General features: G+C 42.8%; 1 protein-coding gene across 8 annotated transcripts in view; it reads left to right on the forward strand.

Annotated features, from left to right (window-relative positions):
* Positions 1–1,504: 1,504 nt before the first annotated feature.
* DTNB (dystrobrevin beta) overlaps positions 1,505–15,133 on the forward strand; it is a 303,400-nt gene continuing 289,771 nt past the window's right edge. For 7 of the 8 annotated variants that reach the window (XM_050753647.1, XM_050753643.1, XM_050753648.1 and 4 more), the window contains exon 1: positions 1,579–1,773. The gene's annotated coding sequence lies outside the window, so the exon portion shown is untranslated. Of the gene's footprint in view, positions 1,774–15,133 lie in introns of all 8 variants that reach the window. The other variant, XM_050753639.1, reaches the window with a different exon arrangement.

Genomic DNA, 15,133 nt, shown 5'->3' on the forward strand with positions numbered 1-15,133 from the left:
AAATGAAGAGGCTAGATGTCTCTTACCTGATTCTGAGTATCTTCATATGTACAAAACATAGCCAAGACCGTGCCTACAAGAGATAATTCTCCTCAAGCATGAAAATATTCACACTTCATATATGAAAGGTAAGATGTCCATCTTTTTTTTTTTCTTTTGAGACAGAGTCTCACTCTCTTGCCCAGGCTTGGAGTACAGTGGCGCGATCTCGGCTCACTGAAACCTCTGCCTCCTAAGTTCAAGCGATTCTCCTGCCTCAGCCTCCCAAGTAGCTGGGATTACAGGTGTACACCACCACGCCCGGCTAATTTTTGTATTTTTAGTAGAGACAGAGTTCTGCCATGTTGGCCAGGCTGGTCTCGAACCCCTGACCTCAAGTGATCTGCCCGCCTCAGCCTCCCAAAATGCTAGGATTACGGGCGTGAGCCTCGACGCTCGGCCAAAAATGCTCATCTTTTGAGGAACCTATTTGTTCCCATTTAACAAAGTTGGTTATCAGCATTTCCTTCACCATAGGAGTTTAAAAATAAAAGGAGAGGAGGAGGAAGAGGGTGTTCTAAAGGCAGGCAGGCAGGCAGCAGCAGGAGGTGGCACGATCTGCCTTACCATAAGGTGCCAAAAAACAGTGAAAACCATACTCCCAGCATGCAAGCCTGGGGTCGCTTAGCTCTGGAGCTTACAGCCTTCATCATTGACCAATAGCCCCTAAAGGACGTTGCTGTTTTGAGTCTTAAGTAACGTTGAGAAAAATGACCATTTGAACCATTTACAAAGTCCTTGCTACATCCTAATTTGGCACCATCTCCTGTATTTCACACAGTTTGGAAAGAATTCTATAAAAGATGGATAACAGTAAAACACAAAAAAGCTGGTGCTTTGATGGTAAATCTGACTGCCCCTGGCTCCTTTGCCCAATCTGTTTTCCCAGCCCTAATGTCCTCCCTTTTTCCTCTTAGGACTTCTTTTTCTTCCTTCGAGGCTGACCATAAATGCCGCCTCTTCCAGGAAGCCCTCTGCGGCGTCCAAGCGGAAGTCATCTCTAGCTTCTGTGCCTTCCCACAGCATCGCACTGTGCCTTGGCTCTGCACAGGTCACCGGACTTGGTTGTGTACACGGCTGTTTTCCCCGCTAAGTTTGGGGAGCCTCGAGCCCAGGCGCTGTGACCGTGATCGTGCGCCCACAGGTACCTGGTGCGGCGCGGGGTGAACGCCGCGGCTGAGCGAGCTTGCGGAGTTCATGCGGGTCACTCGGGCAGAGACTTGTGCCCTAGGCGCAGAGAATGATTCACGGGGTGGCTCTTTGCATTCTTTGCCCGGTAGTCACGTCGGGCCGGGCACCCTGCCGGCGGATACCAGCGGATGGAAAGGCACCGGGCCCGGCGCCAGAGAGCGGGAGAAGCCTGGATGGAGCCAGCTTCCCGCCTGCCCGGAACCGCGGGGGCGGGGTGAAGGGGTGCTCGGCCGCTCCCGCCCCCTCCTCGCGCGCGGAAGCCACGCCCCCGGTCGCGCGCTCGCGCTGGGCGCGCGCCCGCCCCTCCACCCTCCACCCTCCGCCCTCCGCCCTCGCGCCCTCGCGCCGGGGGCGGGCGCTGCGCGTGCCGGGCGGGGAAGCGGTGCGAGCCAGGCGCTGCGAACGTTCGCCGCGGGGGCGGCTCCGGGGCCTGAGTGGGCGCCGCCGCTGCCTCAGCCGAGGGGGCCGGGCCGGAGCGTGAGGAGGAGTGAGGCCGCAGGAGACCTTCCCGACGCCCCCTGCTCCTGCAGGGAAGTGAGCAAGGTGGGGGTCTGCGGCCGCCGCCGGGGCTGCGGGGAGCAGAGTCGGGCTGGAGCCTCGCGCCCGCGAGGTGCGGGACGGGAGCCCGCGCTGCGCCGGGACTGGGGACCCGGGAGTCTGCGGGTGCGGCGCCGCGGGAGGCGGGGAGGGCGCGGGGAGCCGGGGCCACTGCACCGCGCGGGGCTGCGAGGTGGGACAGCGCAGTCGGCCGCGGAGGGACAGGCAGAGGGGATGCTGCGGAGCCCGGGCCGGGAGGGGTCTCGGGGTCCGGAACGCGCCGGGGCACGGGCGCGAGCTGGGGCGCGGCGCCGGGCTGATGCTGCCCGAGCCCGGCTCGCCTGGAGGCGGCTCTGCATTAGGTGCTGAAGGGGCGAGTGAGGCAGGTCCTGGCAGAGGGCAGGTGAGGCGGGCAGGCCCTGGCAGAGGGAAGGATATTTATTTCAGATCACCCCAAATCACTTTTTCCCGAGGCGCCTAATAGCGAACCTGTCCGGGAGGTCACCCTGGTCAGGAAAGTGTCCCGAGAGGAGGATGCCGGTAACGAATACTTGCCCTTAAATTCCCGTGCCAGGCCTTGGGATTAGAAAGACCTTCCAGCTACTGTGGGTAGAGACCCGTAGTCAGCACTGGGGCCACGAAATAGTATGAAACACCCTCATGTTATTGAGGTGCTGGCAGTGTGACTGTGAAGATATGCACATAAAATACAAAAGAGCGTCCAATTTTATGTTTTATGCCGTATTCACTTTAGGTCTCTTTTGTCTTTTCCCAGTATTGGGAAATTGAAGCCATAATTTGCGTGGTTTGGAGAAAAAGCGGAAAGGTCAAATAAGCCTATGGGAGAAATTTGGGAGAGTTTCGAAGGCTCCTACGAAGGCTCCTACGGGTACCATTTAAAGGGGGCTCTCAGAGGGGAAAAAAGACGTTTGGAAAGAAAGGAAGTTTCCTTCCCAACCAGAAATAAGCTCCATGACAATTCACTGCAAAGTCTTGAGAATGTTGCCTGTCTCACAGCGGTCGAGCCATAAATGTCTATTGCATGAATGAATGGACAAGCAAGATTTGGCCACATTTGCCATGGAGCAGTGTCAGTCACTCTAGTGTTAGGGAACGTTGCTAGATTTCCCCTGTTCCACAAGTTCTCTCTCTCTGCTTTTTTTTTTTTTTTTTTTGCCATGCCAGGCAACCCAGTTTCTAAGGTCTGGGCACGTTAAAGCAATGGCTAAGGCGGCGAGGTCTTGGTTTCTGTGGCCATGCTACCACTTTCCCGTGTGTCTTACATGTTGACCGTCAAGAGCTTGCTCCTTGGGCTGTTGCTTGAGATCATCCCATTTTGTTCCTTCTCCCATTGGCTTTTCCTGTCACTTGAGAAGGAAGAGGGTAGTGTTGTCTAGAAAACACTTTTTCATTTTCATCCTAGTTCTTGGATCTTAGACCTGTAGTGCGAGGCTATCGGTGCCTCTGCTTTTCTGTAAGGGCTAGAATCCTACCTGTCCTCTGCCTTGGTTGAATTTCTGAACTCTGGAGCTCCAGGCTGCTGTTTCAGTAACCTGGGTTGCAGTGCCTGTTGGGTTACTTTGTCTGCCAAATTAAAACTTGACCTTTTATGAGTTCTCTGAGGATTTTTATCATAATGCATAAGTGGAATTGCCTTTCAAAGGGGTTGTGCAGTCAAGGTAGTGCTGGCAGTTTTTGGATGTCCACTATGCCCGGGAGACAAATTTCTACCTATGGTTAGAAAATTAGACTCAGAACCAAGAGAATTTCAACTTATTGTTTTATTTTTTGTCTTTATATTACCCCAGGGCCTTAGTTTCTTCGTGTGAAAAATAAGAGTAATAATCAAAATCTGGCATTGTATAGGAAGTCTTGAATAAGTAAATTTATTTCTCCTGTTTGAATTATATGAGCATCAGAGCTGTGGCGTCTAGTTGTGTAGATTGTATACTGCCCAGCTTTAGGGAGCACCATTCACATTGGAGTCCCCGTGCCCGGCAGCTCCTGGAGTTGTGTAGTGCATACTCTGTGTGACTGTGTACAGCCAGCAGGTCTCTTGTTGAGAGGTGCATAGGTTCTACAATATTGGGTGCCTTATTCCAGGCGCTCTCGATGATATTTTGTTTATATATTTATTTTAAAACCAACCTATTGATGTATAGTGGACACAATAAAATGTACAGATTTCCCATGTGTGGTTGGATGAGTTTTGGAAAAATGTGTACAGTGGTCCCCCCATTAGCCTCAGGGATATGTTCCAAGAGCACCAGTGGATGCCTGAAGCCACAGCTGATTCCAAACCCTATATAGACTGTTTTTTTCCCCTATACTTAAGCACCTATGATAAAGTTTTAACTTATAAATTAGGTACCATGAGAGATTAATGATTTCTGTTAGGCATATGTTTGGCTTCTCTGTGGCATATCCCAATTGCCAGCATCACTACTCTTGCACTTCGGGTTTATTATTAAGTAAAACAGTGGTTACTTGAACACAAGCACTGTGATACCATGACAGTCAATCTGATCATTGAGACAGCTACTAAGTGAGTAACCAGAGGGTGGCTTATGCAGTGTGGATATGCTGGACAAAGGAATGGTTCACATCCCAGGTGGGACAGAGTGGGATGGCACAAAATTTCATCAGGCTGCTCAGAATGGTACACAACTTAAAACTTACAAATTGTTTATTTCTGAGTGGGGGACTGCTGTATACTTTGTAACCAGCATTCCAATCAAGAAATTTCCATTGCCCCAGAATGTTCCCTTATGCTGGTTTGCAGTCCATTCTCTATCCTCCCCACTCCCTTTTATTGATTTCGAATTACATAAGCATCAGAGCTGTGGCGTCTAGTTGTGTAGATTGTATACTGCCCAGCTTTAGGGAGCATCATTCACATTGGAGTCCCCGTGCCTGGCAGCTTCTGGAGTTGTGTAGTGCGTACTCTGTGTGACTGTGTGCTGCAACTCTGCAGGTCACTCAGAACACACACTCACTTGTCAGATACCCAAACAGTACAGACAGAATAAAGGCCCCCTTGACCTACTCACGGAAACAAGTTATCAGTTTTTGTGGTCTTTCCAGACTATTCTCTATGTATTTTCTTGTATATATAAGGAACACACACACTTGTCAGATACTCAGACAGTACAGACAGAATAAAGGCCCCCTTGATCTACTCACGGAAACAGAAGTTATCAGTTTTTGTGGTCTTTCCAGACTATTCTCTGTGTATTTCCATGTATACATAGGTAACGCAGAATAAAAAAAGCAGTTTTTTCTCCTCTGCATTAATGACATCATACCGTACACAGTGTTCTGCAGTTTTTTCCCCTAACAGAATGATTTTGAGATCTTTTCATGTTGGAACACAGGAATCAACCTGAGTCGTTTTAACTACTACACAATCTCTTATGTAGTATGTATTGTAGTTTATTTCGTATTCTTATTAAGGACTGTTGCTGCAGTGAATGAAAAAATACAATTGCTGGGTCAGAGGTACGCATGTTACTTCATAATTAATGGGGCTATAACCATGTTGCTACTTGTGGATTTAATCCATTTATTTTTAACTGCTTAGTGTATTCAGTTGTAGGCTTTTTTTTTTTTTTTTTTGAGATGGGGTCTTGCTCTGTTGCCCAGGCTGGAGAGCAGTGGCACTCCAGGGCTCAAGTGATTCCCCCAAGTAGCTGGGACTACACTTGCGTGCCACTATGCCTGGCTAATTTTAAAATTTTTTGTGGAGATGCAGTCTCGCCATGTTGCTCAGGCTGGCAAGAGATCCTCCCAAAGTGTTGGGATTACAGGCATGAGCCCCTACACCTGGCCCTGTTGTCGACTTACATCACAGCGTATGTATCCTTTTACTCACTGAGGAACAGTTGGGTTCCTTTAGATGCTGATTCTTCAATGGGTCTGTGTGTTGCAAATGCATCCTGCCAGCCCTAGGCTTTTCTTTCCCTTTGTTAACAATGTGTTTGGTTGTATATACCATTTAAGTTTAATGTCATATTTATGAAAAATTTCCCTTAAATGGCTTGTCTTTTTTCGGGTGTGTATCTGGTTTAAGAAAATTTTCTCTCTCTCATGGTGTTAATGATATATTCTTGTATTTTCTTCCAAAAGTTTAAAAAAGGTTTGCTTTCCATATGGAATTTATTTCTATGTATGGTATAATGAAGAGATGCAATTTTTGTTTTTTCAATTTGGATGACTCGTTTTTCAGCACTCTTTTTTTTATTATAGTAAAATACACATAACATAAAAATTACAATTTTAACCATTTTTAAGTGTACAGTTCTGTAGCATGAAATACATTCACGTTGTTGCACAGCCATCACCACTGTCTTCAGAGCTTTTTCATTGTCCCCAACCGAAACTCTGTACCCCTTAAACACCAGCTCCCCATTCTTCCCTCAGCCCCTGGCAACCACCATTCTACTTACTGTCTATGAATTCGACTACTCTAGGTACCTCATATGAATGGAGTCATTACAAGATTTGCCCTTTTGTATCTGGCTGATTTCACTTAGTATAATGTGCTTAAAGTTCATTCATATTGTAGCATGTGTCAACATTTCCTTTTTAAGGCTGAATAATATTTCATGGTATGCATCTACCACATTTTGTTTATTCATTCATTGATGGACATTTGGGTTCTTTCCCTGTTTTGGCCATTACAAGGAGTGCTGCTATGAACATTGGTATCCATATGTCTGTTTAAGTCTCTGTTTCCATTTCTTTTGTGTATGTGCTCAAGTGCAATTATCAGTAATACAGTTTTTTAAACAATATACATAATGGAATAAAAATAGATTAACATAACTGTGGCCAATATAGCTGAATAGAACAGAGTTTCCATGTACCCACTCTTTGCCATGTGGTTTCTCCTATTAACATCTTGCATTAGTATGCTCCCTTTATTGTAATTGATAAACCAATATTGATACATTGTTGTTAAAGTTCATGATTTAGAGTTCACTCTTTGTATTGTATATTCTATGGATTTGACAAATGCATAATGTCATGGATCATTAACATGGCATTACATGTAATGTCATTACATGGCATGACTGCATGCTACAACTCTGCAAGTGGCTCACTTGTAAAATACTTAGCAGTACAGACAGAATAAATGTCATTACATGGCTATAGTTTTACCTTTTCCAGAGTTGGAAATGTCATAGATTTGGAATTGTATAGTATGGAGCCAACTCAGATTGGATTCTTTCACTTAGCAATATGCATTTAAGTTTCCTCTAAGTTTTTTTGGTGACTTGATAGCTCATTTCTTTTTCTTTTTCTTTTTTTTTTTTTTTTTTGAAATGGAGTCTCGCTCTGTCGCCCAGGCTGGAGTGCAGTGGTACAATCTCAGCTCATTCCAAGCTCCGCCTCCCGGATTCATGCCATTCTCCTGCCTCAGCCTCCTGAGTAGCTGGGACTACAGGCACCCACCACCACGCCCGGCTAATTTTTTGTATTTTTAGTAGAGATGGGGTTTCACCATGTTAACCAGGATGGTCTCGATCTCTTGACCTCGTGATCTGCCTGCCTTGGCCTCCCAAAGTGCTGGGATTACAGACATGAGCCACCGTGCCCGGCCAGCTCGTTTCTTTTTAGCGCTGAATAATAATATTCCATTTCATGGAAACACCACAGTTTGTTTATTCGTTCACCTACTGAAGGACATCTTGGTTGCTTCTAGTTTTTGGCAGTTTTTGAATAAAACTGCTATAAACATCTGTGTGCAGGTGTTTGTGTAGATATTAAGTTTGTAACTCACTTGGGAAAATACCTAGGAGAGTGATTTCTGGGTCAAACAGTAAGAATATATTAAGCTTTGTAGGAAACTATTAAATTATCTTTCAAAGTGACTGTACCATTTGCATTCCCAATAATTTTTACATTTTTTGTCTAAGTACCCTAAATGTACTTATATAATAGGTCTGTCAGACTGTTCTGTAAAATTAAACTTCACCTGGAATAATACTCAGTTATTGGTTTTGTTGGCTGTCTTTCAGTGTATCTCTTCATGTGTTTTGAAGTTTTGAATTACAGACTCTTTTTTTGTGTTGTTGTTGTTTTTGAGATGGAGTCTGGCTCTGTTACCCAGGATGGAGTACAGTGGCACGATGTTGGCTCACTGCAACCTCTGCCTCTGCCTCCCAGGTTCAAGTGATTCTCCTGCCTCAGCCTCCCAAGTAGCTGGGATTGTAGGCGCCCGCCACCACGCCTGGCTAATTTTTGTATTTTTAGTGGAGACAGGGTTTCACCATGTTGGCCAGGCTGGTCTCGAACTCCTGACCTCAAGCGATTCGCCTACCACAGCCTACTAAAGTGCTGGGATTAGAGGCGTGACCTACCACACCCAGCCAAATGACAGACCCATTTTCAGGGTGAGTGCTTTAGATTTTGTTTTCTTATCTTCTGTGCCCACTCTCCTCTGTGTGGTGATATTTCAGGTGCTTCAGTTGGCCTACTGGACCTCAGTCTAGAATCAGATACGATAATTGTGGGCTAAGGGTCCTGCCCTTTGAGTTAATTGGGCTATTTTTGATCTTCTCATACAGTATGAGTCTTGACTCAGTTCCTGGTCCTGAGGCTGTTTATATCTTCCCACTTATCTAAGCCTAGAGTATTAGATAAACTGTAGTTCTAGGCAGAGCTTGGCAGCAGTATTTTTTAGTTTCCTTTCAGCTCCAGCATCATTGCTGGCCTTAAGCAGTGGGTCTGGCCCAGATGTCTCCATTTCTTCATCCTCCTTTGCTTTCTGTTTTTACTACCCCACAGGAAGTGCACACCTGGTTCTAGACTCAGGATCCAGCAAGCCTAGAGCTTCAGTCCTGCTTGCAACTTTGTGTATCTATTCTGTTTCTCCAAATAGAGGTTTGTCTTGGTTTTGAACTTAATTTTTAAAAAATATTGTTAAAAAATATTTTATCCATTATTGTGTATTTAGAGCAGAGAGGATGCATCAAAGAATGTACTTACTGGGCCACTTTCTAGAAGATTTAATTAACCAAGCTCCTTTCTCAACTTTATACGAAGAATTTTTTCTTTGTTATGGCATTGCCTAGGCCCTCCGGTACAAGAATAAGTATGATAATGGGCATTTTAATCTTTTTGCTGAGTGGTAACGTTTCCAGTGTTTCACTGTTAGATATGATGTTTACTGATGGTTTTTGGAAGATGTCTTTTGTCAATTTAAGAAAGTTTTCTTCTGTTCTTGGTAAGTATTTTTAATTGGGTGTTGAATTTTATGGAGGCCTTTTTTGGGGGCATTTCTTGAAATTATTTTTCCTCCTCTTTAACATGTCAAGAGTAGGACAGACCTCTCTGAGTTGTAGGTAACTGAGAGAAACAGATGTATATGATTTACTTGTTAATTCATTTTTAACATGAAAACCTCACAACCTTTAAATAAAACATATTTTAAACTTGAATTTTTGTATATTAACATTATATATAAGTTAAAATAGGACTGAAATGCTGTAGTAATCAGGGTTGGACTAAATATCATTGTAACTTCACTATATTTGAATAGTACTAATAATATCAATAATAATAGCTAACATTTATTGGGCTCTTACCTGATGCCAGTTATCGTGCTAAATGCTTTACATGTTATTTATTTAAGAATTACCACAGCCCTATGAGGTTATATTTAGCTACTCAGAACTCTCTGTTGTAGTGGAGTGCAGTTAGTGAATTTTTTTATTGGAACCTAGAGAACCCTCTCAGATTTGTAAAAAGCAAATCTTTAAGGTTTTATGAACATTTATTATCCCTGGCCTTTTTTTTTTTTTTTTTTTTTTAAATCTGAAGGAGGAGAGAAAAGTTACAGAGGAAGGATATTTGAGAATTTTTCTGAAATAAGCAAGGAAGTTCTCTTTCAATAAAGTTTGGCTTGTTATAACTAAGTGTTAATGAGAGTCTTAGTCATCACTAACTACTTCTTTTTTTTTTTTTGAGTTGGAGTCTCGCTCTGTCACCCAGGCTGGAGTGCAGTGGCGCAATCTCCAGTCACTGTAACCGCCACCTCCAGGGTTCAGGGGATTCTCCTGCCTCAGCCTCCCGAGTAGCTGGGACTGTAGGCACGTGCCACCTGGCTAATTTTTTGTATTTTTATTAGAGACCGGGTTTCATTGTGTCGGCCAGGATGGTCTCCATCTCCTGACCTCGTGATCTGCCCGCCTCAGCCTCCCAAAGTGCTGGGATTACAGGCATGAGCCACCGTGCCTGGCCCCTCACTGACTTCTTAATTAAATGGACATCCAAAGAAAAACTGACAGGGAGATGGTGGGAAGTGGTGAACTTATATAAGAAATTTCAATACTCGGATGCTTTGACGTAGCTGAGAACTGGCAGGGTTAAGAAATTAACAAAAATATTCAAAGGAAATAAAGGCTGTCTAACGCCAAAGCATGTACAGAGACGTTCTGGCGACACTTCCAAAGCCACCTCTCCTTTTCTTTTAGTCTTTACTGTGGGAGTTACGAAACTTCTACGTGTAGACGTAGTCCAGGTCTGAAACACTCTATCTTCTATGAATAGAACAGAGTGTAAGAACTAACAAGGATCCAAACTTTTTGCTGCACTCTCTTCCAGACCCTACTTAACTCCATGATTTAAGGTCTGATCCAGTACCACAGTTTTGGGACCTGTATTCTTTCCTTATTCCTTGAAGCTTGATGTTGCCCTGGAGGGGGCGATGTGACACAGTAGAAAGAAAATGGGCTTTAGCATCGTCATCGTCAAAACTCCAGATTCCTAGCTTTGCAACTTCAGGCCAAGTTACCTGACCACTTAGACTCTTAGTTTCCTCTCTACTTCTAACAGCCCTAATCCTGAAAATCTCCTCAAGCTCAGTGCAGTCTTGTTTTCTCACTACTTTTTTTTTTTTTTAATTTATTTATTATTATTATACTTTAAGTTGTAGAGTACATGTGCATAACGTGCAGGTTTGTTACATATGTATACTTGTGCCATGTTGGTGTGCTGCACCCATCAACTCGTCATTTACATCAGGTATAACTCCCAGTGCAATCCCTCCCCCCTCCCCCCTCCCCATGATAGGCCCCTGTGTGTGATGTTCCCCTTCCCGAGTCCAAGTGATCTCATTGTTCAGTTCCCACCTATGAATGAGAACATGCGGTGTTTGGTTTTCTGTTCTTGTGATAGTTTGCTAAGAATGATGGTTTCCAGCTGCATCCATGTCCCTACAAAGGACACAAACTCATCCTTTTTGATGGCTGCATAGTATTCCATGGTGTATATGTGCCACATTTTCTTAATCCAATCTGTCACTGATGGACATTTGGGTTGATTCCAAGTCTTTGCTATTGTGAATAGTGCTGCAATAAACATACGTGTGCATGTGTCTTCTCACTACTTTTAAAAAGAGCAATAGTCTCCAAAGTGGGAGGTATGTAAAATGATCCTCTAGGCAGGGTATTACAAGAAAATACGAGCAATCAAGTTTTACCAGTATTTAACCCATAGGTTGACACTTTACTTCATCTGTGTCTGATGATGTCTGTCAGGTATGGTAAGCTAGGGAACCCCACCGCCTGGAGGGGCTGATAATGTGATCCTCCTTATTTACCTGCTTGTATTGTTTTAGCACATGGTTTAGTTCACCTCTGCTGGGTTTAGTGGTCTTCCAGATCATATTACCTGATTTGAATAAAATGAACCTTGCAAAATAGACAAATGGCTCACAAAGTTTCCTGCAAAGAAAATGCAGGTTGAAGTTTCAGAGTCAACTGAAGATGGAAGTAATAATGCAAACACATGTGAACAGCCAGAAAGAAACAGAGTGGATACTTCTATTTATATTATGAACTTGTCAGTCAAATGGAAAATATAAAAACAATGGTGATCTCATCAGATTGATGAAGAAGCATTAATAAAAAATAGGTTAAAATTACTAAAAATACTATTTAAAATATGGATTTATATACACCGTTGAGTACATTGTGCCTGAAGGTATTGACTAATGATATTATGGGCTAATGTTATAAATTGAGATACTTAAAAACTAAGCATTCAGAATATAAAGACAGACTTACTGACATTTTTCAGTGATTGGTAGTCATGCTCTAGTTAATCCAGTACCTTAACATTTTATTAAGCTTAATAATACATTTTTAGAAGTTATTTTTGAGGTTTAGGAATAAAAGGCAAAAAGCCATAAATTCTTGTTCTTCCTGTTTGGTAACAGTGGCTGAAATAATATATAGATAAGTAATTTGAGTTTAGTATAAAATTGAAATGTATCCTTTATTAGCAACTATTGTTGAGATACTGGTAGAACACGTTGCTAAAGATTTGAAATCATGGCTATTGTACCATATTATAGAGTTCATTTATATTTGGATAAAAGTACAGAGCTTATGGTATTTGGTATACTCTGTTTCAATAATAAAATATATGGAGAACTGCCTTTCCCCCCTGCTAAAACTCTCAGGATAAGACTTACCAGAGAATATACTGAAAGTAGATGATCTAAAATATTATAAAGAAATAGGACATATAAAGCATAAAAAATAATATATTGTTCAACCATTGTGGAAGACAGTGTGGGGATTACTTGAGGATCTAGAACCGGAAACACCATTTGACAGCAGTGGCATTACTGGGTATATACCCAAAGGATTATAAATCATTCTACTGTAAAGACACATGCACACGTATGTTTATTGCAGCACTATTTACAATAGTAAAGACTTGGAACCAACCCAAATACTCATTAATGATAGAATGGATAAAGAAAATGTGGCACATGCACACCATGGAATACTATGCAGCCATACAAAAGGATGAGTTCATGTCCTTTGCAGGGACATGGATGAAACTGGAAGCCATCATTCTCAGCAAACTAACACAGGAACAGAAAACCAAATACCACATTTTCTCACTCATAAGTGGGAGTTGAACACTGAGAACACATGGATGCAGGGAGAGGAACAACACACACAGGAGCCTGTTGGGGGGTCGGGTGCAAGGAGAGGGAGAGCATTAGGACAACTGCCTAATGCATGCAGGGCTTAAAACTTAGATGATGGGTCAATAGGTGCAGCAAACCACCGTGGCACATGTATACCCATGCAACAAACCTGCACGTTCTGCACATGTATCCCAGAACTTAAAGTAAAATTTAAAAAAATATGTATTTCCACTTAAATAAATGGAGCACACACACACAAAAAGAATATATTGTACCTAGAACCCAGCCTAAGAGAGAAAATGTAGCCAGTGGAGTTGGTATACCTCTGCGGTCACGATTCTGTTTCTATCCCCAGAGATACTCACTTTTCTGAATTTGATGATTACCATTTCCATATGCTTTTTTTGAGACAGAGTCTCCGTCTGTCGCCCAGGCTGGAGTGCAGTGGTGTGATCTCGGCTCACTGCAAACTCCGCCCCCCGGGTTCATGCCATTCTCCTGCCTTAGCCTCCGGAGTAGCTGGGACTACAGGTGCCTGTCACCATGCCCTGCTAATTTTTTGTATTTTTTAGTAGAGACAGGGTTTCACTGTGTTAGCCAGGATGGTCTCCATCTGACCTCTTGATACGCCCGCCTAGGCCTCCCAAAGTGCTGGGATTACAGGCGTGAGCCACTGCGCCTGGCCTTCTATATACTTCTTTGTACTTTTGCTGTGTGTGTGTGTGTGTGTGTGTGTGTGTGTGTGTGTGTGTGTGTGTGTATGTGTTTGCATCTATGTATGTTATGTTCAGGATCAGGGCCAGGGTGAGATGAGGAGGCACCTAGGTCCCCAATGTAAGGAGCCCCTCAGTCATGGGCTTGCATGACCCCCAGTATGACGCTTCCTTACATTTTGTGCCCTAGGTGCCTCATTCACCTCACCATAGTCCCAGTCCTGCTTCTGTTAATATGCATGTTTTTAAGCTTTATGGAAATATTATTTTTTATGTATTCTCTTGTAACTTTTTTCACTTAATATTTTGAAATGATCCATCTCGATAAATGTAGCTCTGCTTTATTCTATTCTGATTGACTATAGTATAATTTTATTTTCCCATGCTTCTGTTGATGTATATTTAGGGTGTTTCTGATTTTGTGTGTACAAATAGTGTCATCGTAAGCATTCTTGTATGTGTCTCCTTAGGATGTAGTTGTAAAAGGGGAATTTCTGGGTAATTAGATATATCCATTGTCTATTTTTTTTGAGATACAGTTTCTCTCTTGTCGCCTGGGCTGGAGTGCAGTGGCACAATCTCGGCTCACTGCAACCTCCACCTCCCAGGTTCAAGCAGTTCTCCTGCCTTAGCCTCCTGAGTAGCTGGGACTACAGGCACGCGCCACCATGCCCGGCTAATTTTTTGTATTTTCTGTAGAGATGGGGTTTCGCCATGTAGGGCAGGCTGGTCTCGAAATCCTGACCTCAGGTAATCCACCCGCTTTGGCCTCCCAAAGTGTTGGGATTACAGGTATGAGCCACCATGCCCAGCCTATGTCCATTTTTAATATTACTAGATACTGCTTTTGCTGTTCAAAGTGGTTATATATGAGAATTCACGTCACCTCATATTTTTGCCAATATAAATGATATTTTCAGACTCATTTTTTTCATTTGATGTGTGTGATAGGTAAATTATATTTTTGTAAATTTTGTGTTGCAGAATAAAACAGATACTAAAAAAATTACAGCTTAGTGAATTATCGTAGAGCAAACACTTATGTCATCTTCATCCAGGTGAAGAAACCTGCCATCGCGATGGATCAATTTCAAAATATTAAGTGAAAAAAGTTATAAGAGAATACATAAAAAATAATATTTCCATAAAGCTTAAAAATTCTGCCAGCCCTTTTAAAAGCTCCATGTACCTCATCCCAGTCATAGCCCCTTCCTTTCCTCCCAGAGCAATCACTGTCCCAATTTGTATAGTAATCCCTTTCTTGGATTTCTTTATGGTTTTATACCTCAACTGTGGATCCTTAGATATTATAGTTTAGTCTTGAGTTATTATGTGCAACTTTTTATATATTTGTTTTCCATTTTTGTTGCCTCTTCTGTGAATTGCCTGCTTATATCTTATGTCAAATTTTCTTATCGGTTTATACAAGTTCTGTGCATATCATGGATACCAGTTGTTGATTATATGCGTTGCAGGTCTCTTCTCCCAGTTTGTGACTTGTCTTTTCATCTTTCTCATGAGTTTTGATACATAGAGTTTTTAAAAAGTGTAGTTTAACTTAGACAAACTTTTGCTTAGAAAGTCCTTCCCTATGTTGAGATTAAAAGATATTTCAAGACTACTGTAACAAAAGCTTAATTGCAAAAGACGTAAACAGGCACCTCACAGAAAAGGAAACACATATGACCAGTAAACGTATTAGAGA

Source organism: Macaca thibetana, chromosome 13 (genome assembly GCF_024542745.1).
Source record: "Macaca thibetana thibetana isolate TM-01 chromosome 13, ASM2454274v1, whole genome shotgun sequence".
NCBI classification, from domain to species: Eukaryota; Metazoa; Chordata; class Mammalia; order Primates; family Cercopithecidae; genus Macaca; species Macaca thibetana.